Source organism: Haemaphysalis longicornis, unplaced genomic scaffold, assembly GCF_048455015.1.
Source record: "Haemaphysalis longicornis isolate Haplotype H1 unplaced genomic scaffold, Haemaphysalis longicornis Haplotype H1 scaffold_10, whole genome shotgun sequence".
NCBI classification, from domain to species: Eukaryota; Metazoa; Arthropoda; class Arachnida; order Ixodida; family Ixodidae; genus Haemaphysalis; species Haemaphysalis longicornis.
The window spans coordinates 146928990-146956190 of record NW_027526204.1 but is presented as its reverse complement, the minus strand read 5'-3'; the positions used below and the strand labels follow the sequence as shown (position 1 = coordinate 146956190).

General features: G+C 44.0%; 2 long non-coding RNA genes across 3 annotated transcripts in view; both read left to right on the top strand.

The window, feature by feature from the left end:
* LOC144159598 (uncharacterized) overlaps positions 1-27201 on the top strand; it is a 699997-nt gene that overhangs the window by 495313 nt on the left and 177483 nt on the right. The window lies entirely within an intron of this gene.
* The window catches only part of LOC144157994 (uncharacterized), a 31240-nt gene continuing 30710 nt past the window's right edge, over positions 26672-27201 (top strand). For both annotated transcript variants that reach the window (XR_013319930.1, XR_013319929.1), the window contains exon 1: positions 26672-26863. This is a non-coding gene — a long non-coding RNA (uncharacterized LOC144157994). The remainder of the gene's footprint in view (positions 26864-27201) is intronic.

Below are 27201 nucleotides of genomic sequence, written 5' to 3'. Positions count from 1 at the left end.
CAAGTTGGCGTTGCATTGCATAAAAATTTATAGCGCATGCGGACGAGGACAGCCAGTTTGTCAGTAATCAACTTTTGTCAGTACACAAATTAAAACGACAGGCGTCCTTCCACAGTGGCGATTTCTGCTAACTTCTTTCGTATTCCGATGAAACCCTGTGTTGGCGCTTGCTGGGGCGAGAAAGATTAACTACAAGATCTATTATTACCTCTTCTCATCAAGACTATTGGCAGATAAAGCGGAGCTGCATGGGCTCAAATCGCACCATCGCGCGCTTCGGTAGTAACGTGGCCCGAACAAGGAGATTTAAAAAGGCTTTTGGAGATTGTAGCTTTTCACAACGATTGAAGGTAGTCCGCTCTTACGGTGGTGACAGAGTTCTGCTTTGATTGCAAGAACACATAAGTTGTTTGCTATACGCCGCTACCTAGTTTTGACACCTGCGCACGTGTCGTCCCATTGCAGTTTGTGAACAAGAAAAAAAATTTCTTTCCAGAGGGGCGTAATATTTCAGAGGAGCAATCTCCATTTCTCTTCATTACGTCGCAGTTGGTTGCAAGCAACGCAGATGAAAAAAACTAGAGCCCTACTTTTTATTCCCAACGAGTCCATTGCGAGTGATGTCGTGCAATGCGGGCCAGCTACGGCGTCTCCCTAGCTTTCAGCGCTGTCTCAGAGGACGTCGGCTAGGCCAGCAACCCGATCTACGTCTTTTGTTTGCAGGCTACTCTACTTAATTTAAGGGGGTTCGTAGCGCGTGTTTTCCTTGCGGCAGAGGGCGCAACGACCTCGGGTTTATCTCTGAAAGATTGAATTTAGAATCACAGGAAGTCTTAATAGAGAAAGGGGTAGCAAAGTAACTTGAAACTAATGGGTACCTTTATTTTTAAGGGCGCGGTATGCTCTGTCAAAACGGCACTGTCACGATGCTTTGAAACATAATTTGAGCGGGGGCATGTCGCTGAGTATATGCGATGGTGAATCTATGCTAACACCTTGGCAACTGCGCAGCAGGGACAGATATATAGCTTGCGCCAAAATCACTTCTGAAAGCGATGTTGATTTGTTGAATGTGATCTTTATTGGGTACCCAAAATGAGACCGCAAAACTATCAACTGCTCATCATAAATCCTCTCGAAGTAAATAAACTTACCGTACACAAAAGCCATCAATTTTGCGCCTCTGCAACCCAGCCATCAAATTACTAATAAATTTGAATTGTTAACCTTCCCGGCAGAATCACTGTTGATTTTTGACTGGAATAATCGACTGTTTATTTGCCATAATTTTCCACGCTATTCTTATTTTAGAAAGAGCTCTGAGCTGCGATTATTCCCCAATTGGCTTTTTTTTTCTAATCAGGAACTGCATAGTCGCAAAAGGACTCAAAATATGCCGTTTCAATGAAGAAAAAAATTGCGAAAGAAGAGACTTTTGAGGCCACGCCACAAATTTCATGGTTCGGTGCATACTCCTCCATGCGGCTGCTGTAAGGGCAGTAACGTAGGTGAAAACGGTAGCTTGAAAAACACAATATTGCCAAATAGTAATATTTAGTAATATTTGGCAACAGAAAATTGCCAAATAGTAATATTTGGTAACAGAACAAACATTACTAGGGCTCCAGGAAACGCCCGGCAACTGCAAATGCTTCTTCCTAACACACGAGATAAACCGTAGAGCCGCACAGTAATATTAGTCGGAAAAACTGACGCTGCTTCTCTATCTGGGATTCTTGGTAATGAAAGAATTGCGGAAACGTTTAACCTAGCGGACGGCGGTCTACGCCCGTTTATATTTATATACGCGCTACGGCTGTGCATATCGATCTGCTCTTAATCGTGATTCATGTACCAACGGTTTTATCATGATGAAGGCTCCCGTTCAGAATCCGATTTCTCTTTGAACTCAGTAAAACATTTTTCCAGGCGTTCTTTTCTCTGTAGCCAGGACCCATGCGACCAGACGGGCTTACGTAAAAACCTGGTTTCCATCTATGACTAGTAGATGCCTTTACTTGTCTCATAAGTGGCTTGTACGCAATAAAATCGTTGCCCTAAATTGTGAATCACTGGTGTTATTAAAAGCGGTACGATAAGAAAATTAGTTTTTACGCAAAATGTTTTGACTAATTAAAACCGGCTGGAATAATTGCGCAGGACATCCAGGTTATGCAGGAACTACAGTAAAAACTCTTGCAGGAGTAAGTTACATAGCGACCCCCCATATTTCCCCTCTGCGCTTTCACCTGAAAATAACTTCTACCTAATATTACAGCACTTGAACTGTATTTGGTCCAAGTATGGTGGTACTTGATTGCTCAAATTAACAAAGTAGGCGCCTGAGTGCACGTACACAAACAGGGGTTAATTTTGCAGATATACAATAAAATCCGCGCTATAAGGTGGTGCGGCCGTTTGGTGACGCATAATAATAAAATTACGTGAGCTATCTTCCGGAGTCTCACACCGCAGACGTATATAAGGCACCGTTGTGTGTAGTTTGAAATTATGGTGGCCGAACAAGCTAACAAGCTATCAATCATATGTGTGAGTGCCGATGTAAACATATTTCCTCATTTCTCCTGGCCTAAAAGACCAGCGGAAGCACTGAATTCTGAACCTACATTGTATTACTTTTTGTTGACACGCAGGTGGTTCGCCTAGAAGCAATTAAATTAGCGCTTTTTACGAACGTTACAGAATGCAGCTTTTTATCCCGCTGGTCCTCAATCGTGTGCTTGCGGGCAGTATTCAGAAAGCCTAAGCTCTTTAACGTTCCTGACTTATATTGGCAGTGCGCAACAGCTGCTGTCTGCTTTTAGTTGTTTGTTTTTTCAACGGTTCCTCAGGAAACGAAGTACCGAGATTTTAGTAGATTTTCAAAACCCTTTCAAGAAAAAAAGTTGCAACTTGAAGCTTTGTTATCATTGCCAACTCTGTGCTTGCATGTAAACTAAACTATATACAGAAACCAGTTCTGCTTCGGTAGATAACTGCAGCTCAGTATTGTATACGTTCCTCTAAAATAGGAACGAAACCTCGTTACTCGTTCGTTCCCAATTTTGAAACGAGTTCCCGTTACATGTTCCTATAATGAGAAAGGAACGCGTTCCAGTTACATTCTGAACATTGTAACGAGGCGTTACATTGGCGTAAAATTTAATTCTTAAATTAAAATATAGTGTTGGATAAGACTGAGGGGAAATACCCTGGGAGAAGTTACGCTCACATCGAACTACGTATATGATAAGAATATGAACACCACCGGCCACAGATTATCTGGAGATAAAAAGAATCCAAGGAAAAGCCCCTCGACTACTTTTTTGAGGGAGCAGCGGACGTATCTTAGACATGCCTAAGTGCAACTGTGGTCCTCGTCTATAACATGTGCAACATATATGGCGCTTTCCACTTGGGTCTTCAAATGCGCAGTCATGATACTGTGTTCCGGATGTGCAAAAAGAAGCTAACTCACATGCACGAACTCAAATGTCCTGCACAAAAACCGCATCTAAAGAAAGAATACGTACGCGTTAATTGAACGATAATTCAATATTACAGTATGAGTGGGGAAAGAAATGTCCAGGACAAATTTTCGGAACTTACAAGAGTCCTTTGTTTGAACTGAGAAAGAGTTGCATCTCGATGTCGGTGTCGTACCGGCGAACCCGTTTTTTTTCGTCAACACGTCGTTGGCAATGTGGAAGAGCCGTTTTACCGAAGCTCTTCGGGGTACTTCCGTGTCGTAATTAGGGATAAGTTGGTTCAGTACCTCCGGCTCAGAAGACCCTCTCCGATGTGTATTTTTATATGTGTATATAAGGAATGTGTATATGTTGTGTTTGACGGCCGTTAAAACACTGTGGTGTCGTACGCATAAGATTGACCGTTGTGGTTGGCTCTTTAAATTTTTTCAAGTGCGAGCATCGGTGCCTCAAAACCAGAGCTTCGCAGTGTTACTCTGCCAAAGTGAGAATTTGTGTTCACTTTTTGTCGCAGCCCTGTCTCCAATAACTTTATGCTATTCACTTAGCCATGCAATAAATAGTTTTTAAATTTGGCCTCCAGGTTCTCGCCGTCGGAACGGAGGAACTATTCGCACGGCAGCACCCACTAGCTACGCCACCACGACTCGGCACGCGATGGGTGCCCGGCTGAAGCACACGCGTCTTTGCCTCTCAGCTTTTACGTTCTTCTCTTATGTAAAAAAGAAGTGCGGCGGAAGATGAATCAAAGGGGCGCCGACGCGCCTGTCTCATGTGCATTTGCGGGCGACGTAGCGACATGGCCGTGCTGACCCGGCGCCACCTGCCCGACAGCCTGCGGCCCGCTGCATGGTTATTCTTCTTCTTTTACTTTCGAGGAAGTACGTTATGCAGAAGGGAGCGAAAATTAGGCCATGGTATAGGAAGGGAAACACACTATCGGCCTTTGGCTTTTCGTACTAGCTTCAGCTCTAAAGCTTTGGCATCAAAAACCGGCCAACCGTAGCGATGGAGCGTTTACAAAAGGAACGACGTTCTCTCTGCCGTTCCTTCGTAAGCGTAATGAGTTACCGTTACAGTTCCACACACTCCAATGGAACGGTGGCGTTCCTCCACTCCTCCGAAAAGGAACTAGCTCCAGGAACGCCGTTACTTTCAGCACTGCTGCAGCTACAGGCGAGCTGCAAACGCAAGGAAAACACGACAGTAAGAGAAGACGAACAGTCTCTTTTATCGGGCTCGTCTTTGCAAGCTTTGCTTTTAGCTCGTTTACTCCCGAACCACCCACATGAGGAGGCAACAACAAATTCTTGTTTAGGGTCGAAGCCATTACAGTTAGCAAACACAGTTAGAAATTGTCACTGGGTTCATAAGTACGGCTTTAAAGTTCTGAATATTCGTGTAAATATATATAAATAAATAAATAAATAAATAAATAAATAAATAAATAAATAAATAAATAAATAAATAAATAAATAAATAAATAAATAAATAAATAAATCACCAGGTCGCACGCTTGCCTGGTAGCTCCATGAAATTTATTGTAAGCTCTAACGCGGCGACGCAGCGCAGACGATGAGGCGCGCCGTAGTGGAGGGCTCCGGATTAATTTCGACCCACTTTAGGATCTTCAATGTGCGCCGCAATTTCGAACACACGTGCGCTTTGGCTTTTCGTCTCCATCAGAAAAGCGACAGCCACGGCCGGTAATCAAATCCGCCTCCTCGTGATGAGCAGGAAAACGCCTTAACCACTGAGCCACCGCGGCGGGTAAGCTCCAAGAAATAAAAGAACACCTGCTTTACCTGGAGCTTGTTATTAAATAAATGCTTACTGGCTGCCACAATACTTTTACACATTTGCCTGTGCAAATGTAGTATCTAGTTATCTATCATTTATTTTTGCAAAATAGCCGACAAACACACGGCATGCAACTCTCTTGAGACCTGCGCATTTGGGCCATCTTCCTGCTATTAGCAGCTGAGCAGTGTGTCACGATGCTTTGGCGAGCGTCATGGGTCGCAAAGCCGGCGTTCCGGGAGAGCATCCAGTCTTCTGAAGACAAATTCGTGGTACCACACGTGCCGCCAGAGAAATAATTTAGGCAGTCACTTAGCCGAATTCCTGTACGTCTTGACAGCTCGCGCTTGTCGATAAATAAAGATTATACCGCAGACGATGTACCTTCAGTCTTAATAAAGTGTTCCTAGAAGTGAACAGGGCGCATTGATTTGCGCTTGTGCCTGTAGAGCATGAGAAAAGCACAGTTCTCCTTAAATGTATCCACGTTCTTCTTTTGCTTGTTTTACTGGTCTTGGCGTATATGTCCACGTGTTTGGTTTTCCGTGGTTTTCCACTCAAATTTATTGGTTTCGTTCCAACACCCCCTTCGCCTTAGTAGACAGCTCGTAACTTAATTATGCGTGACAACGGGACAACCACATCACCGAAGATATTTTGAGAAAATATTAGTGTTCCTGCGAAGCGTAGAAGTTTCTTCTTCCAAAACATCGCTGCGGCGAATGATAAAGCGTGAATGTTTTGGAAAAAACACACAAAGAAGCTAAAAAGGGGACTGCACACCAACCTCAAGCTCGTCGCAAAAGGGCAGCTTTCTTACATGGGATAGCTTTTGCAAAGTAGGAAATGTTTGCACCACACACGATGACCTATGCGTGGCAGAAACCAACGAAGCGGTGTCTTAGAAAGCAAACTTGCGGAAAGAGGCAAGAACATCATCCGTGGTTTTGGTTCGATTTTACATGTTTTACAAAACTTTATTGCGAAACTATGTTCATAAGTTCCCGTCAAGCCCATATTTAAAAAAACCACCCTTAGACAGGGCGCATCGCATCGCTCAGACAATAAGTATGAAAGCATAAACATGGCGATAAAAAAGGAAGTGTTTTCTGACCCAGTAGGCGGCAAGAGTAAGGGCATATCTGAACAAAATAAAGACGGTCGTGATGGAGGATATTGATGACACCACGGGTATAAAACCTTCAGCAGAAACCCCGGCCATAGCGCGTGGAACGTGGATACGGGTCGTTCGATACAGGTAAGGCGTCGTTGTAATATCGGGAAATCCTGAGGCACGTAGGTGGTTCCGTGTAAAGACGTGTTCGGTGTTCCTCTCTGTGTGGGCGAATCAGCCCGGCGTGTTTTTTCCCAAAGGAACGCGTAAACACTGGAGAAAAGTATACACTGGATACCTCGTTGGTGTGAACTAAGGTCAATGTTATTTCTTATCGGAAACGTGAGATCTATATTTAGTCCCCAGTAACATTTCGTAGAGCGATAAATATTTCAAATTTCAATGTAATTCTTCCTCTTATCAAACGGTGATTACGAGTGATGGGCAATGATTAAGCTGCGGACATCCAGCACAGGAAAAGCTTAAGTACTTAAACTGTATCAATTCAGGAAAAAAGAGCCGTTGTGAATACTATGGACAAGGGACTTAGGCAAGTGCAGCAGCTTTGTTCATTAAATTTTGTTTGATTAATACTTCGAAGTTATGAAACCCTAACAGCAGGAAAAATACACGTAGAATTTTACACAGTTCACTTTTGCGCAAGAAAAGTTGAACAAAAAGGGAAGTTAAACCGAGGAACACCATGGATTTTAAAACAAAAAATTAAAACAGCTGAAAGGCGAAAAGTAACACAAAATACCGGAAACAAATTGTAGACAATTGGAAGGACAACAATGCAATCAATGCAGCAGAACTTCAGGTATAGACAGTGGCGCTTCGGTTCAGATACCTTTTCAAGTTTTCCAGGAAAAAATTGTTGTTATTGCTAATTGCTACATAGATTGGAAAAAAATGTTGCCTTCAGTCCACCTGCGACATCGAAGCTGCGCTCACCAAAGCAAAAAAAAGTCAAAAGCAGGTGGAATGGCCGAAGCCGTGCATTTGTGTCTGCAAAAGAATCGGTCGTCTTGATGACACCACGAGAGACGCTGAGAAGATCCTCGTAAGAAATGGACTAGGGTGAGAGGGGGAAGACAGACTGACAACAAGAATGAAAAGACGGATAGCGTTGGCTCCCTCCGTCACTTTTTATGGCAAATCTTTGCGAAGGTTTTTTTAGAAGTCACAATCGCTACAAACTGGGCTAAAACTATCGGGCTCACTGAGAAACCAAGTGAGTTTTAAAATTAGGCACTTCAGACAAGACACCTACCGCAAAATCCCGAGTATAGGCGCCCCTCCCCCCTTCCCCTCAATATTAAAAAGATAATCCAAAGAATGTTGGATCGAGGGCCTCCGCTTGGTCAGAGACCGGAATTCAATATAACGGCGTAATTTTCCGAGCTAACGCCTAACCCGCGTTCGCGAAAAATGTCATGATCGTAGACCGAAACTCAATATGGCGGCGGAACACCAGCTGACAAAAGAAATGACTTTATTATGCATGCATCTCGCATGATTTCGCCGATCCACTTGCAGCCTGCGGGAACATCGCCTTGGGTATTTTTTCTGTTATTTATTGTTTGGCGCATTTTGACGCCCAACCAAATTTTCCGCCTTTGAAGGAATGACGACGAGGCTGCGAAGTTTCCGAGCTTCAAATTGTTCGCGAGCTTTCTTGCACATTAACAAGGAGCCTGTTGCTCACGGAAAGACCCGCACTCATTCAATGTAAAAAAAAAAATTCAAAGAGTGTTAACAGTCAATCACTAAATACAGGCGCACCGTTCATGAGCTTGTGTTGAGCCTTTGCTTTTCTGTGGCTGCGCCGTAGCAGGACTTTATAGTTATATGCAATTCGCAAACTATCTTCTGCTAGATGCCGAAGTGACATGCGGTAGCGGGCGTGTTTTTGCCGATGCCATTCCCCAACCACAACCTTTTTTTTCACTATGTCCGAATGGAACCTTCCGGCTAATGTAGCACCGGAGGCCTGACCCCCCGCACGTTTGTCGAAAATGGCGAAGGACAACAGCTTTGGTGGGTACGGCTACAGGCACAGATACGGCTGTGCAGAAAACTATGGTGACTATCCATCCTCTATAAATTGCACATTCGTGCGCCAAACAATATAGTCTCGTCAAATATTGCATGATTTTATAATACAACATGCAATTTTGCAAAATAATTTACTAAAAAAAGCTAGGTCAGAGGTTCGTTGAAAATGCATGCAGGGATGAACAGGGTAAAAAAGGCACGGGGCGCTTCCTCAGTATTTGGCGGCCATTTGAAATCACTGGAGAATGATAGAATAGCTTTAAGAATAGCTAATTAACACATTTCTAACCTTGTCACTAACCGCTAACTTGGCCAACATCTTGTAGTCAAAAATGGACGACGCCTGCTTGTGGAGAACGGCTTCAACAGAGAATTATCCATAAAACAAACATCGGGTCATCAGATGATTTGCATAGATTTGCCTTAAGTAAATGTAAGTTTCGGGGGCTTTGCCCATAAATTTTGGCGTCGAAAGGACGTGGAGACAAAACCATGGCTTGCGGAACAAAACTGTTCAGTACCAAAAAAACGCCTATTGAGTTCAGAAGTAACTTGTATTGTCGTAATGAGGGACTATCGTTTGAAATGAGGGACCATCGTTTTAAATGAGGGAAATGAGAGACTAATGAGGGATTATCGTTTGAAACGTTACAATCAGTTTAGCTTTGCACTCTTAACTAAGTTTAATTGGGAATGTGCACAACGTAGATAACTATATATAAACATAGATTCGAATGATAAATAAAACACTCCAGGATGAGGCTCACACAGAGGAAACGGCGTGAACCAGTAAAACCTTTGACCAGTACTGGCTAATGATCAGATTTTATTCCAGTAATGGTATATACACTCAAACAAAAAGCGGCAAAAACTAGCAATAGATTTTTATGCTTATACCGGATTCCTAGTTTATAGAAGCATTTTTCCAAACAGGGCACAAGGGGACCATCCATACAAAAAGAACTATAAGCAAAATAGCCTTCGAGGGGGGAAAATATTCGCCAGAGTGGAATATACGCTTCCGCCAAAAAACGAAAACAAAACAACAACACAAGCTCGATAAGCTAGAATACTAAGACGGACAATTCAGTTGAAAAATGCCAGGAATTTAGAGATAGAATTCTTGAGAGGACTTAGCAATTTTTTCTCTCCCAGGGACAAATGGCCTAAAAGCATTGCATCCATCCGATATCGATCGATTGAAAATGCTTACGAAGATCTGCTAGAAGAACAGAGCTGTCTGCCAGATGACGCCCCCTTCTTCCAACGTCGTCCAGCATGGTCGAGAAAATTTCTTTCGATCGTACGAGCTTCCGGTACATCGATCAAGCTTTCGCTGGTATTGATAGAACATGCCTTTAGTTGATCAGTTCTAGAGCGCAGTTTTTTTTCTTATTCATTTTCATTTATTATTGCAAGACAAACGCTTTGGTGCGAAGCCAGTTAGGCACTTATTGGTGTGCCTCTACGAAGTTCAAAGAAAAAATACCTTCTGCTTACTTCTCTTTGCGTTTTCGTGATGTAAAAGAAAGACTTAAAGGTTAACGGTTACTAGATTTACCTTGATATCAGACAGTATAAAAACTGATAACGGTGACGGGGCGGCAGCATAGTGGATGCATGTGTGTCAGGACGGTAGCGCAGAAAAAGCTGTTATCTACGCCCAGAATTTCGACATATCCCAGATCTTTCATGCCAAGGGCTGCAAGAAGTTTAGGTATCCCAAACAGTTGCATTGCCTACGCCGCTTTGAAGGAGAACATTCCTTTGTCTTCCTTTCCCTCTTTAAAAAATGCTTCAAGGAATTTCTGTAGTATAAAAGCCCTGGTATGCATCTATGGTGACAACATGCATCGCTGTGGAAATACGCGAAATTCAAAAACGTTCTCGACGATTTTTTTTTATGGTATGTTGAGGGCGAAAACTTGGTATGTGTAAAATATCGCAAGAAGAAATAGTTCTAGAATATCTGCAACAGGCGCATGCAGTGTTAAAAAATGCCGTATTTCTAACAAAACATTTCGCTAAAAACCAACAAAAAAATGCTGCCTCAACCAATTTACGGTCGCTTAATCAGGGTTTGTACTAATGGGGTATAACGTAGACCATGTTTCTTTGGAGCCTATTGCTTACGCTGCAACAATATGATTCAATGATGTTTGAACCATAGCAATACATAGATCCCCTACGTAACTGTAGGCTTTGAAAGGGGGATACCGTCCAGAATATAGTTGGTGTCACTGGCTCTTTATTTCGGTTCACAACGCAGTGCAGTCCTCCTCCCTCCTCCACGTTCATCGCACCGCCTCTATAACTCGGTAAGATTAGAGACTAGATGGGTCTACTAACGATTTCAAAAAATCTGTTTTACCTGCAGACATACAAGATTGGAATAACCTTCCCGAAACCAAAGCCAACGGACGCGACGCTTTAGTATTTCAGCAGTTATTCACAGATCCTTCACTTGTTAGTTTTTTTTAAATTGTTACAGTCCCTGCATGTATATAAAAAAAATGCTGGCAGTCAACAACGCCAACAGGAGCATAGGGAAACAGTCAGGCTTCTTTTTACTACGGTTGATGAAGTTAACATTTTTAAATTTAAGTAAAAAGAAAGAAAGAAAATAAAACACGCGTCCAGAGTGGGGCCGAGCCGACGCAGAGTGGGGCCGTCCAGAGTGGGGCCGAGCCGAAGCCGACTTTATCTCTGTTGTATTACCAATTCGTCTATTGGGGTGACTGTGTTCACCTTGACTTTCTGGGATATTTATATCTATTACAGCTGTATCTCTATCTATTACAACTGCAGCTTGAGGGTGGTAGCCAGCGCCACTCTAACTGCACGGGGTGAAGGGAACTTTCTATTTCAACCTCCGGAGTGTGGCGCGAACGTCTACAGCCTGTCATGAGAGCTCAACTGGCGGGAAACAGCCTTATGCTTCCTTGAAAGCAAGGCTGCCAGACCGAGACCCTCGATAGCCTTCGCAGAATTATACGTGTGATTAATGAGGGGCTCTTTGAGGAAATACAGAAAGAAATGCGGGCATTGATCCTTCTAAGCGAAGATAAGGTGTAATAGCTTCCGCAAAGCATGTTGTTGGTCTAGGTGGTTCACATTCATACTTAAAACTGCGCATTCGGACGGGACAAAGAAAAGAACACACAGGACGGGCGCAGACTCACAACTAGTTTATTGAAAAAATGGAGCATGCTAATGTACCCACACCAGAACATGCGCACACATGTCACCACCTTTATCACATGATATAAAGGTTTAGAAATTCATATTCATTTCCATACAACGGTATGGATGGTTCACTTACACACTGGTCACCATGCTTTCGAATGAAAAAGGCCTCGAATAATTCCCTTGCCACCGGTTCTCTGCTTTCGCTCAGCGCCTTTCTCTGAGTGAAACCTGGCTCGCATGGCTTGCTTTCACAAGCCATGCAATTGTGCGGAAGGCGGGATCCAGTTTTATTACGCATATTCAGCTGGTGTTCCCTCAAACGGTCGTTAAGGCAGCGGCCCGCTTGTCCAATGTATACCCGCCAGCATGTGAGCGGGATCACGTGCAACACGCCGATTGCGCTCTTCACGTATGGCGTCGCATGTCGTTTCAGGCAACCTGGTGTCTGTTCCATTCCTTTCAGGATAACGCTTGTAACAGACCATGTGTGTTGCGTTTATAAACCGAAGGTACGAAAAGGGTTGTTGATTGATTGATTGTAGGGTTTAACGCGCCGGCGCAACGCAGGCGATGAGGCGCGCCGTAGTGGAGGGCTCCGGATTAATTTTGACCACCTGGGGATCTTTATCGTGGGCCAAAATCTCGAACACACGGACGTTTTTGCTTTTCGCCTCCATCAGAAAACTGATGCAATATCCATGTATAGGTACGGCGCTAAAAAAGGAACAGGTTTCAAGAGACACAGGGGAAGATTGTCCTGCCTTGCAGCATGTTGTTTCTTTGTTAGAGTGCACGAAAAAACAACGCACTCCCCTTTTACGAGAAAGCTAATGGTACGTAGCTCCCACGCAGACACAAGCTACCACGCAAAACCCTGCTTTTTCTCTGCACAAAGTTTGCAAAAAGCGTTACAGACTAAGAAGGACAAATGCAAAATATTGAAAAATATCGGTGGCAAATTGCCACACAATTACAGTTGCTTCTGTTGCTCCTAGATAAACTTTTAGGTGTGCCTCACAGAGTCTAAACACTGAAAGGCAGCTCGAGGGAGCCAATAAAGAAACTTGTTTTTTGTAAATATACTTACAGAAATTCTCTGGGTTTTTCTAGGGTACTTCCTTTACATGGATACTTGTAAGTGTTCCCATTGAAGATTCGCCCTGAAATATGATGATGCGCAACTTTTGTCGGTGCTTTCAGGTGTAAGGATTACTGTCTCTTGTCTCCTCGGAACATTGGTGGGGCTAGGCGGGACAAGGACGAAGAATTACGAACACAAGTCTGCGCTTGACTTCACTTCACTTCACTTCACTTCACTTAACTTCACTTCACTAGTTCCTCGTCCTTGTGCCGCCTAGCGCCAGCAATGTTCCGAGTCAAAAACGAACTAGCCCCATTTCAAGCTCCTGTCTCCTGTAGAAAAAATAACTGTTTTATGGTATTTACGTTCTCTGGTACGGTTGCACGGTATTTCACTTAACCCGTGCCAAACTGCTCACTAGTTGCTATTCAGCAACGCGTTGCACGCAAACGCTAAACGCAGCAGAATGTAGTGGTCTCTACGCCGTTTTAATCTACATGTTTTCACGCCAAAAGACTAGGTATGCTGGAACTTACGCGAACACGAGACAACCATTACTACTAGCCCAAATGTGCAGTAGTGGGTTGATTGAGTGCGCTGCATAATGGGAATGTTTCCTTCTTTCTATTGTTTTATTTTGCAAAAAGTAGTTTAAACGTGAACCCGTATGTTAAAAACTGTGCGGTCATGCTGTGTCCCACCCTCTCAAGCATTGCGAAAGAGCGAGAAATGGTGAGCAGGCGTTGCGCCTCCTCAAAACTAAGAGTCAATTTCCTCGTAATCAGGTGAAAGCTGTACGCGAACATGGTGTAAACTCTACAAATGTAGCTCTAAACAAACGTATCCGAGGACAGAGGGTTGTCAGTATTGTTAGAATAGTTTTGTATTTAGAAGAAACTCTACAAGCAGCAAAAGCATTTCGTTGCTTTGTTTTCTGTTTGGTAGCGCGTGCTTTGAAGTTGCCAGAGGGCAGGAAATACAGTTCATGACCGCCATCTTGGAAGCGATGTTGGGGCATGTTCGTTGTTCCGCGTGACACTGGCGGAAACTATTTCCGGCTGACAGTAGCAGCATTCCGATAAAGGGAGTTACGTGAGGCCCTGGCGCTTACAAACGCGGTCTGCGAACGCACTTTCGATTAATTGAGAAACGAGCTATTTAAAGGAGGTGCGTGCTGCACCATTCACGGCTGGACAGGTTTGTATTGGTGAAGACAGGATCAAGACAACGAGCACCTTGGCTCCAATAAAAATATTTCGTCGGCGAAATATGTTTTTGCTGGGCTAGCAGTGAAATTCAAATACAAATTTGTGTAATCAGCGAAATCGAAAAAAAAAGCTGCCGACGCGCCATCTTCCGAACTGAAATTATGATGTCCAATTAGCCTGGAATTGTCTGATTCGCGATAATACAAAGGAAACAGGTCAAATAAAACGAAATCGAAGCATTTTTGGGGGCTTGCTGGTGACATTTGTGGCACTCAAAATTAGAATTGACGTTGTAGGTAGGCGAGAAGGTAATAAGCCAATGGATGCAGAGCAGTACCGTATTGCAGTGCAGTGCAACTGAATTCCTTGGAAACTTTACGAGCAGCTTCACAAGCACCGTGCCCCCTTCGACACTTCTTGAGTGGCTTGATAATTTCCGTAGGCTACTAAATTGAGTATAAATGGTACCTGTCGGGATTCTAAATAGCACCGAGGACTCATTTTTCAAGGCGTCCAGTTCTAGTACCTTTATTCACCAAGACATGACCGTCAAACCACGTAACGTTACTAATGGCTGGGGCGCCCCAAAAGACTTCGTTATATTTCATCAGAGAAGACAGGGAATAAAGCCTTTGTCTGCACCGTCACACCATCTAAGGTTACTACTGGCTGCGACACCCCAAGAGACTTCGCTATATTTGATCAGAGAATCCACATTTACGTTATCTTACCTGCGGCGTCCACTCAGTTTACTGACAGCTCGTTTTTGGCTTGCTTCCAAAAGTAGGCCTACAGGGTCGTTGCCATAAAACGTTATGGCGCGAAATTGGGTAATTTAAAATACACTCTTTTAAACACTGATTCCCGAATATTGGCCACAATGTTTTCAGTGACGCAATACTGTAGGGGGTAAAGCCTGCGAAATCTTCCCAAGAAAGCAAAATTGTATGTAATGCTCATACTTACTTTCCAGAGGATATTTAGAGCTTTGGAACAGTGCGGGCGATTAGCTTTGGCAAAATATTGGTGCATTTCTGTGCTTATGTAACATTGCGTTAAAGGGGCCTTGTAGACAAAATAAACGATTCGTTCATAACAAGGCTGTTTTGTCCCAATAGCGACGATGCCGATGCTAGTGCTAACACAAAGAAATAATGGCGATAATTATGGAAACAGATGAAGCGATGGCGACTCTCCAGCGATAACTCGCAATTTTTCTATGATGTCACAGACCATGGACGTACGATTCGCAGCCGCCGACATAACCGACTGCCAAGAAACACACTTAAGCAATTGTAGTGGGGGCTTCTCGTTCTCTTTGGTGGTATCTGTTGATTTCTAACGTTCAGTTACCCGAATCATAAATATGTTCTAAGCGCTGGCCCATACCATGTCGTTCCTCCTCGTAATACGTCACTGTAACGCAAAATTGAATTTTAATTTTTTTTTGCATGTTTTCGGAGAAGGAAAAATCTTTCATGACTGGAATGGAACTGGGTGAGTTATAAAAGATACGACGTTTCAAGCCGCTCATAGTTGTATGTTGCCGTCGTGGCCGTTTAAAGAGAGTACAGTAGACTCTCGATGAACAGAATTTCAAGGGACCGGAAAAATTAGTTCCGTTTAATAAGAGTTCCGTTTACTGAGAGAGATGTTCTAAGGTGCAAATTTATGTGCGTACACACTTCTAAGGGCATTTCATGGAACTCTAACCACTAGAAAGTTACTATAGCTGATAGTTTTCAGAAAGTAAGAAAACTACAAGAAGCGTACGCACAGCATTCACAAAGTTGATTTGACAAGAATGAGTCGCTGTGACTACAAAATGCGTCAATTATTTTTGTTTGAGTCCTTGCAACTGCATCTTCACGGAGGCTAGAGGTCTCAACTTCGCGAGTGCTTACGAGCCACCGAATTTAGAAGACGGCAACGTGGTTATGAAGGACGAAGAGCACAAGGATGGCACGAACGAGGCGCCAGAAGGTGAGCCCTGTAGCCTCGGCGTCTAGAATCGAGACCGAACGACTGGAACAAGAACTGCGATGTTGCATTCGTTGCGCTAACACGGCTAACCACTAACGAGACGATGCTAACGAGGCCAACAAGGCTAAAAAAGCATGGAGGAAGAAAAAAAAAACACGAACAAAACAGTCGGAACCGTAAAAAGCTGATTCTCATGCCAGTGGATATCACAAGAAGTTCCATTTCTAGTTCCGTTTACAGGGTGATGCGGAAATTTTAGTTCCGATTACCGAGAGTTTTTTTTAAGTTATCTGAATACAAAACCAACCAAATTCCAGGCAACTCTACCGTTTAAGCGGCCATTCCGTTTAAGCGATTTCCGTTTTTCGAGATTCTACTCTATTATTGCTACTTTTAAACCTCCAGTTTTTGAAGCGGTGTTTTATTTGGCTCTAAGCAACCGTGAGTTTGCTTAAGTTCAAACAAACTTCTCTAACATCTACACAAATTTTCAGCGTCCCACAAAAACATACGGCTATTATGCTCTGCTTAAAGGAGCCATGAAGAGAAAACAAAAGTTTGTTTTATTCGAAAGATTAGGTGTTTCATAGTACCCCAAGCGCTTTCTCGGAAGCAAATGATGCTTTATTCACTGAGAAATAAGGCAATTTAGGCCAAAATTTTAAATCTCCCGCTAAAATTGCACATTTCGTGACGTGAACAATGGCGTCATACGAGCCGGTCCATGAAACAGATACTTAGTATGTCGACTCCATATAGCACCCACACGCGGGAGGTAGACAGAAACCGGAAATCGTGCCGAAACCGAGACGGCGGCCATTTTAAAAATACTAGCAAAACCTAGTGCACCCGCAGCCCTAGTCATGGAGTCGCCTGATCCGGAGAACAAAACTCTCGCCGGGGAGCTCGGGCTTGCATTTAACAACCTCACACCACTTAAACGCTCAATGCTTCTAAGTGCACGAGCGGCAGGAGTTGTGGGATACGCGGTGGACGGGAAAGCGACCATTCCGCGATAGCCGCAACAGACGAACGCCCAGCCGTTGGCACCGCTGCCTCGTCAGCCTCGTCGCGACGGACGAATACAGACTGGTACGTATGTGCCGTATTTTTATTTCGGTTAATAATAGTTCAATTTCAGTAGCAGTATCGCTTATGCCAGTTGCACGGTGTCGTGTATGGAAAGCCGTTCGCGCGAGCTCTCTGCTTCGACCAGAAAGATACATGCGTCAATGCGTGGTGTGTACGGCATTTTTCCCCCAAGGTCAGAGCGCTTTGACGGGGATTTGACGAAGTCGGCGACGAGCGCCAGCATGTCCCAGGAGTGAGCTAACGTAAGGGTCCCTGCCGTAATCACTTCGTCGGAAATGAAGCGCGCACACTTGTACTTCCTTTAGCTCCCTTTCTCCTCCGTTTGCAAAGTTCACAAAACGTAGCCACTTGCTTCGCCGAGGTTCGTCCTTGGGCAGCACATGAAAGGAGATCTCTTTACCGGCGGGGATGTCGCACTCCCTCGACGATTTCCCCCTACTACATGGGCATTTCAAAACGCAGCAACGAAATTTCATTGTAAAGTACTCGAACAAACTGAAGTTTTCAGTGGCTGTAAACTGGAAACGAGCTCGTAACGACAGCAGCAAGCCAACACCATTCGAAACTTATGCGACGACTGGCACTATCTCGTCGCTTCTTGCTGTTCCTTACTCCCCCCGTTTCTATTTTTACCTTTGCTGGTTGGCGATATGACGGCCAACCTCCTGTCAAGGGATTAAGATACCAAGCAAGGTCGTGGCTGTACGTGCTGGAACGGTTCGTTGGCCCCTAAGAGCCTCGAAGCCGAAAATTCGTCTGCGCGACGGCGAGATGTCGAGCTCGGCCGGCGGTAGTTTCGTACGCATTGGCGCACACGCTTGCGTGTTCGTTCGGAACTTCAACCGTTTACTCCACCGTTCTTTGTCATAAAAAGAATGTGCAGTATGTTTTAGGGGCATATAGCTCACTATGCAAACTGTGAGCCCTGCCTAACATGCGTTTGCTTTTGCCGGCCTCCGCCAATCGCAGAGCATTTTCGAGTGACATCATAGGTTCTGTTGCGAAAAATGAGCTGGTGGGTCGCATGGTCATTTCCTTTTTTCCTAATTATGTAGCTTATTTGAGCGAAGTTTGCGTTATAAGTGGTGTCGTTATGGTTCTAACGAGGCAATCTTTCGAATGAACCAAACTTGTGTTTTCTCTTCATGGCTCCTTTAAGTCCGTGGCTTGTACTGACCACAGAAACAACGCGGCAAGATAGTTTACGCAAAATGTTTCGTTGCTTCTATTTTCTTCGTAGGGTTTGGAAGATATATTCATTCTAAAGAAGGAACCGCAGTGTTAACAAGTGAGAGTTTTTATTCAGGGTAATATGTTTTAACTAACATAACCCTGTGCCGGATAAAGCCCTGCTCGTTCCCATTCTAAAGATCTGGTTAAATACTTTCATGAAAACTCTGTTGAGAATATAATCAGCGTACGAGGATTATTTCTACGGTACTGCCGTTTATAACTGGAAATGGACGGGAGAAGTACGTGTTATTACTGGATCCAGATAAATGCAAGAGCCAATGCGGAAGCCCTTCGGAAGTGGCTTAAGAACTACATTAGTTGCCCGAACGCAAGATTGGTGCCGTGAAAGGCTGGACATGCATGATAAAGAGACGAGCTTGAGATGAATATGGAAAGAGGATACAGCTCAAACTGAACTGCTTTTTCCGAACAACTCCATTATAATAGCATTACTGCTTTGATACTCCACATGCAACTTCGCGAACGAGGGCAGATTCGATCGCTTTTGTTAACGACAAAGGACTGGAATGCATGCGGGGCTAAAGTATCAGGCACCCCTTATGATGCGTGTGAGGGGTGATACAGCGTAAACTCAGATGAACATATATCAAAACGCACAGTGATCATTGTGTTCGTTTTATTGCCTTGGAAATGCTTTGTGACGGATGAGGAGGCACGCAGATGTCAGCACGTGTGAGCTCTTACTTTGAATAGAAAGCCTAACAGGGAGGCGGGAAAAGGAAACAGGTAACGGTTGGTGCATCAGAAACTTACGCGCAAACAGAGTAAAAGTGAAAAACAGGAAAGATATCGAGGCTCGCACGGGCGATAATTGAAAGCGACATGTCTTGATGGTTCAGGCCTGATAGAGTGGAAGCGACGCTGAACGATTTCAGTTCTCTCATGCCAACTATGGTTTTGGGAGATGACAAATTTCGAAGGTGTGTAAGTGGTGATGCTGTAATGGAAAGGCCGTTTTTTGGCGCTGACAATGTGTCAACAGGGAGAAGTGGCATGCTGATATTTGGCTTTGATCAGGTAGCAATTCAATAGCTCTCCCTCTGAGACGCAGGAATTTCGAACTCTCCAACGCTACTGCTAAGTGCTTTTGAGGATGCAGATGTTGTTAAAGTTGGGGCAGCATCTGTTTCGTGGACTCGACCCGTGACGTGATTGGCGGAATAAAAACTGGTGCATGAAAGAACGTCGCCATAACTTTTGAGTAGTGCATCATTAAGTTTTTTTCGGGTTCAAAATACTGAAACGGAAGCAAAAGTTGAACTCAGACATGAAATTTTTTAAGAGTCAGCGTCCCAATACCTTGGGAGCGGATAACGTAAAATCAATAAAGCTGCTTATATTAAGCAAGCTTGGAGAGTACCAGCAAGAAGAGATAACTAAAAATCATCTTTACCAGTGACGCATGTATGTTCTTATGCATTAGGTTACGTTATTCAAATTATAGAGTGGAAGCGCTTTCTATTCAGCTTGTGTGCTGATATTCCTGAAATGCTGTTAAAGCTGTTTCATAGGTACTACTGTTTTAGAATTGTATTGTTGGCCACACTTTTACATTCTTTTGACATTGCACCGCAACAGCATGGACTGCATTTCATGCTTTTTGGTTGGTTTCAGGTGTTTGTTTGCTGTTTACTTTGAAAACGTATCGAATCTGCCTTGCAATAAGGCCTCGACGACGTTTTAAAATATTTTAGTAAAGAAATAAATGGCATCTTCTGCATGACGAGAACGTTACACACTATAATTAGATGTGAACTACACTACTAGATACAAATCGTGAACACGTTACGGTTCTAACGCACGGCCAATTTAACGTTGGCGTTTTAGGTACACAACACCAAAATTTCATGGTCGTCGTTTTGAAAGAGAACATAAAAATAACGACAGCATCTTGTTCATTGCTGGGCAAATAATAGTAAATGGTGAATGTGCGCTTAATATGCGCTTTAGTTCCTTCTCGTGTGCTTATGTTTGCCTGCACTTCTTTTGATAACGCATAGATAGGCTTGTGTTTTCATTAACATAAAGCATGCACTCCGGTTTATTGGCTCGTTTCCTTAAATTGCTGAATCAGAGGGGGCTGCTAGCGGTTCTTCTTTCTTCTCATGGTTATGCCATAAAATGTTGATCATCTATTCACCGCCTTTGCCGAAGGATCAGCGTTGTTTCATTTAACTGAGAGTGATCATAATAACCCCCCATTATTCCAGATATTTTGTTCATCAATTCTCATGTTACGCTACATTTTTAAGAACAAAAGGAATTCAGCAAGAACATTCATTTTCATAATTAGGCCTCGTGTGGTCGTAGAACGTGTTCTGTTCTATCAAGGTTTCGGTGACGAGGCACCGTCATTATCCCGTTTTTTCTGGCCTTCCTGCTGCCTGCTGCCTCCCGTTCCGAATCACCAGTCTGCCCGAGATGAGCGTAGCAGCCTTTTGAGGCGATGGCAATTGCTGTAATGAGCCATATGATTCCGATTTTCCCATAGCCATAAAAAGAAAGGGCTCTGATACCTGTGATGATGGCGTCAAGGGGTGCCGAAGGGCGACGAAAGTAAATTGAGGGCCTCACACCGGACCCATCCGCTCTCATCGATTTCAGAAGTAAGAATTATTAGTCTAAAAAATATGAGTTTAAGAGTATACACCTTAATTATACAGAGTATTAAACCGTCTCCCAAAAATACAGTGCACAATGTATTTGCGATGGCATAAGAAGTATTGGCTTTATAGTATTTAGGACTTTGCGAGAGAGAACTGCGAGAACCGCTAATTTTGTGTAATTTAGAGAAATGGTAGTTACATGCCAACGCGCAGTTCGTGTAGGGGCCAGTAAGGAAGGGTGTTCCCTCCAGTTTCTTAGGGATTGTCAGCCACGGGTTTAAGAGGAACTTCTTTTGCTTCTCTAAAGAAAGTTGGATTTGTAACTTTTTTTTATCCGCCAACCCTAGAGCACTGCCGGGTTTGTTATGAACAGCAACACCGTTTACAAATGAAGCAAAACGTATTGTCTGCAACTATACTACAGAAACTTTCTGGCACAAAAACAAGATCACCCTTAGCCGAACAGGAGTCGGTCACCCTTTTGTTCGGCTAAAATTTCTGACTGTGCGATAGACATTCGTCAAGCTGTGGAGATGAATCCGCTGACGTAGAAAGAATCAACTTTTTATCTCCAAACGTGCTGTCGAGCATCGCGCTGCTACTGCGGAGACATGGGTTCACGGCCCGTCTGATCGTTCGTGTTTATTTTAGTTACTCCTTAGAGCGACAGTCATTTTTTTACTGGACTACAACAACACCTACAACGGCGCTTTTACGCTGAATATTGCGCTTTCTGGACTCGCCCTATTAGTGTTCAAGGCTATCAAATGGTCTTCATTTATGTGGTCTATGCGCAGCCAATCGACATTTTTACGTACGGAGCTCTTTAAAGGCCCGGCTAATTGTCGGAGCCCGCCCGTGAATGCGGCATTTAGCCACCGCAGTCCTGTGGAGGCACGCACCCAAACTGAGGCTTCAAAAAAATACCCGCTTTCCCATCAATTCAGCCTTCCGGCCAAACGTTAAGCGGATACTTTAACAAGAGGTTTATATAGGTGCAGTCGTTGGAAACTCCTCGAAGCGCTGACAATGGTCGACCTGTCCTCACTATTTAGCGCAAAGATGACTGAAAGTACATTTGAGTCAAAATATATGTTCTTAGCACGCAGTACCCGCGTTATTTAGTTAGACATGCTCGTTGGGCTGTTTCTTACAGTAGTAAGGGAAAAAAAGTGGGCCCGGAAGAAAAACAAACATGTGTGCAAAATGGCGCAGAAAGGTTCCAGCACGTGCGACATGAAAGCAAGGGCAACAGCAACAGAGCTCCCACTCGTGCTGTCACGGGAGAACAAGGAACAAAATATAAATAAAGGATGCGCGCTGTCAAAGGAGAAGGCGCGACTAGTGCAAAGGTATGGGAATTGAAGTGCATTGGACAAACCTCGGTTCAATTCATCAAGAGAGGTGTGAAACAGGGAGGGCCAGAGCTCAGGGGGCGGTAGCAAAGATGGAACTGATACCACGTTTAAGATACGATACGTTTCTAAGTCCGTATATTCTAAACGAACGCTCGGAGAATTAGGGTGCGATGCACGCATACTCGCAGGCAAGGCCTAAAAGCGGGCAATTGATTAAGCGTTCGAGCCTGCAGGTCTGCAGGGGGGGGGGGGGGGGGAACCTGCTAACAGAGCAGGAGTTAAACCATAAATAAGCAGGTGGGTTGAATTACGCAGGGATACTGAAGAACGGAGGCACTCCATCTCAACAAACACGTTCATTAAAAAAAAACACCCCCTTTCCTGGCACCAACAAATGCGCTATACCAAACTACCGCAACCTGCACAGGGCAATAACACCAATATTGGATGGCTTTCTTATTGCTCGTGAACGGCTGCGTAAAATGCAAATTAATTCAGCCTTTCGGTGAATATCAACGCTCTTAGATTTTGTGCCTAGAGTTGGAACAAGAACAAAAAGTATGAAGACGCTTTGGGTGCCCTAAAGCAGGCTCGTCGAAGACGTTTCGGAAGCTCAGCTGTTTGCTTTTGAGAAGACATATCACGTTGGAAGTTCGTCAACCTACTAGGAGTGCTCATTGATACTAGTAGCACTTGAAGGCATTCATCACGGCGGTATGAATGTCCGAAACGCACTCCAGTATTGCACAGATTACAAAAGCCACATCTGAGTAGAAAATATTTTTACCGCGCCTTCAACGGTATTACTGCAACAACCGAAAACTGTGCAAAACAGTAGATGTTGTTCAAATGCTTATAAAGTGTTCTCAAAACATTTGTTTTGTGTTTTTATTTCAAGGAATAAATTTGCTGGTTTGTTATGGCAGCTTGTACACCAATTTCGATGGGACTCACGAGGCTATTTATGCCTGCGGGACCTACGCAAGTACCTATAACGTTCTCTTTAAGGCCAAAGTGGAATGTTACTTAACTAGAAATATTACCTGTTTATATCTTACTTATCAAGCAAAGAAAGCCCTGTTGTGGATAAATCACACGGTAGAATACCAATTCCAATAGTTAGTACTTTCTTCATTGTTGTGTTTTGGAACTTCAGTTAGAATGAGTTTCAGCAGTAAATAGACAGCAGCCGGAAGTAGCAGAAAAAGTGTAAAAAGCCATTCTCCCGCAAATTACTGGGCTTTTAATGCACACAATCCATTTTTATAGTGCTAAAAAAGTTTCAATACTGCAATTCTTAACATATCTTCGCAAAATCAACTCTGTGTGTATTAATTTGAAGTGGTCGTAAAAGACAACAGAGGGTAAAAAAATTTGCAGACTTGGAAAGTGGCCATAACAGTGATGTGAAACCCGGAAAAGAGAAGCAATTATTATATTTATGCTCCTAATTTGAAATGACTTTATTATTTCAGCACACTACAAATGCAATGCATCACGGATAATAAACTAAGATAAAACTCTTTGGTAAAGGAGTACTGACACAAAATTTTGACGCCTACAAAATGATGTAATTGGCTTCAGTAGTTTGTACCGATGTCTCACAGAAATGTTTGCAGCGATCTGAAGCCGGAATCACATCAAAAATCGATTTTGATTGTCGCGGCCGCGAGCTTCCTGAAATCGGCAGCACTAGCGAAATCGCTTTGGGCGTGACGACACCATTTCCCGGAGTGTCTGGCTGGTTCAGGGTGACGTCACATAGTCGTTTTCGGAATCGGGAACAATAGCCTGCGGTGCTCTTTTCGGTGCTATTCGTTTGGGCTGGAGACATCGGTGTACCTCTGTTAGCAATCGTCGTAAACTTGGCGCACTTTGCGTGTTCGACGTCTTTGCTCTACAGTTCATGGCCGGCGCATGATGTTCTCTTGCACTGGTGCCGAAAACTGCGCGGTGTCTTATCTGAGCGGCCTGTGCGCGTCGCCGAGCTCGCCAAAGTCCTACCATGGCAAGCCCGCAGAATGCGAAGTACTGCTCAGTGGAAGCCTGTCCGAGCAAATCGACGATGTCGCCAAGATGCATTATTCTCCACGCGACAACAAGCAGCGCGAAACGTGGACTGAGTTTATGCGCAGCGGCGGCCGCAAGAACTGTCATCCAAGCCAGAGGGCTCGGTTTTGCTCGGGTCAGCTTTGGTGTTGGGAACTTTAGGCTTTTTTTTTTGATCGCCAATATTTGATCGCCGCTGTCTGTACAACTGCGAATGACTATCCCTTACACAACTTTTCACCTCACTATCATCCCCTTTTTCGCATGTGGAGCTTCATTTTGGCTCTAATTGCCGTTTGAGCGATCGGAGACCAAGACATCTGCCGTGGCCTGTTTTGACTCTACCGCGCAGGTGGCGCCACCTTTCGGCCGCTCGCCACACCGCGTAGCCAGCAGTGCTGGGTTGGAGTGCCGAATCTCCGCTTCCGGTCAGCGTAGGCTTACCATCGCGGTAAATATCTGAACGCCGTTTTTAATTCCACGCTGCTGACAATCCCTAGCACAATTTTTCGCCACACTAACATCTACTTTCTCGCATGTGGAACTTCTTTTTGGCGATCAGATTGATTAGAAGAGTGGCGACAAGCTGTTGTTATCACGGTCTGCGCCGGTTCAAGCCGCAGTGGTATTAAAAGACGGACGACGGCGAAGACGTCGCCGGCATAATCGCCTGGCCAAATAATGTTGTTCTGTCCGTCTGTGGGGTGGCAGCGACTCATCCCAGTCTGACGATTCAGACGACATGTAGTCTGCGCGGGCGAGTGCGGACAATGTGCAATCGTAGCATACGATGCGGCAAACATCCCTGACGTCTGGAAAACCGTGACGTCAGATTCGCCGCGATGCATTTGAACGGCCGTTTGGCGCGCGAGGACCGAATTGAAACTGGTTGGAATAAATGCGCTACAATTAATTCTACGCTAGCGGCTGACGGCATATGGTTCCTTTTTGTAATTACTGGACCACTAGGTATTCTTTGCAGCATAAAACCCGAAAGCAAGAAGTTTAGTGTCAGTACTCCTTTAACAATTGTATCTGTGGAGAGCAGCTTTAGCACCGACAACTGTTCTCGAACACTGAGTAACCGCTGCGATATTTTTGTGTACCTCTGTAAGAGTAGGCAAAGGGCAGCAACGGCACCACAACCAGCAGCAGGTGACACCGGGTAACCGCAGGTAAAGCAAAAATGCCTCCTAAAAATTTACAGTAGATCAGAAAAAGCATGCATATGCGCGCACTTTCATACATACATACATACATACATACATACATGATTACATGAATACATGCGACATACATGCAGGCATACATACATACACACATGCATACATAAATACGTACATGCAACCATGCATCCATCCATACATGCATCCATCCATCCGTCCATCGATCCATCCATCGATCCATCCATCCATCCATACATACATACATACATACATACATACATACATACATACATACATACATACATACATACATACATACATACATACATACATACATACATACATACATACATACATACATTCCAATATAAGGGCATTGCGAGACTGAGAGAGAGGGAGAGGGATCACGCATGGAAGATGGTGAGTAAGCACGAGACTTAATTATCGACAAAGGGAGCCAAAGCCAGGTGCGAATATTCAGAAAAGAGGAGCTGTCGTCATCATGGCAACACTGGTCATCCTTGGAACGTATTTTATAACGACACGACTCCAGAGGGAAAAAGAGGGACAGCGAGGGTTGGCGAGCGGGAGGGAAATATGAACCAATCTCCCACTCAGAAATAGTTCAAGAATGATAAGTGCAGCTCCAAAGAAATAATCCCAGAAGAGATGATTGAATTAAAAATGAAAGTAACTTAGGTGCAAGAAAGCTTCACAATTATTAGCGTCAATAGCTAGAAAAGAGAAACGTACATCCTTGCTTATGATGAGTTCCCGGTCTCCCTACTGAGAACAGAAACATCACCTGCCAAGCGATCAAAGCTAACGCGCTGACCATCAAATAAGTCACAAACTATACCAATTTCCAGTGTGGCGGCGTATTCATTGTTTAGTGTAGGCCAAAAGCTTGAAACATGAGGCACATAGTTTTGGCATTGAAGATGCAAGAAAGACAGTTACAAACTAATTCGGTTCAAAGCGCGCATGGTGTAGTTCGAAAGATTCGTCCTTAAAAATGCTATAAGTTCCTCGCTCGAGCGCCATGAAGAGGGCTCTATTTTTCGGCGGTGGTTGTCAGAAGTTTTTATAACGGCTGCCTCGCTAACGCGCAAAATCTCCGGAAAAAATAAACATTCAAAGTAAAATCAGGTTATTCCTTCACTATTGCTGTTATCATTTTGCGTGGGTGCAATGAGTGGTAGGAGACTTAAACGCCAAAATTAAAGTGAGCACTTCTGGTCTGTTTTATTTTTTCTCAGAGCTCACCGTTAAGATACAGAACTTCGTACTTTGGAAACGCTATTAGCGTTCGGCCCACTAAAAGGACTTAGGCTGGCGCAACCATACGGATGACCTCGTTATCTCCTCACCCAGTATAAAGGGAAAAGGTCCTGCACTTTCGATCCTCCTCAGGCGGGTAAGTGTCTAAGATTACATGCAAGCGTCTGGAATCGGTTACGGGATTAATGTCCGCGCTGCTCAAGTGGACGAGTAACACTGTCGCCTCAACCCTCGTGAAAAGCAAAGAAAGCAACGTCTCAGAACCATTAAGCCGCCCTCTAATCTTTTGCAGCTACCATTAGAAGGGGGTATAAAAAATAAGACGAGTACAATCACAGCCTGTGCCATAAGCAATGATGACCATTTTAGCTCATTGCTGGGGTCTGAGAGATACCGGAGTGAACAAAACTAGATTTTAATATAATTGTTTGTTTTTTTTTTGCTTTGCGCAAGACGCAACAGTTCAAAGTGGTG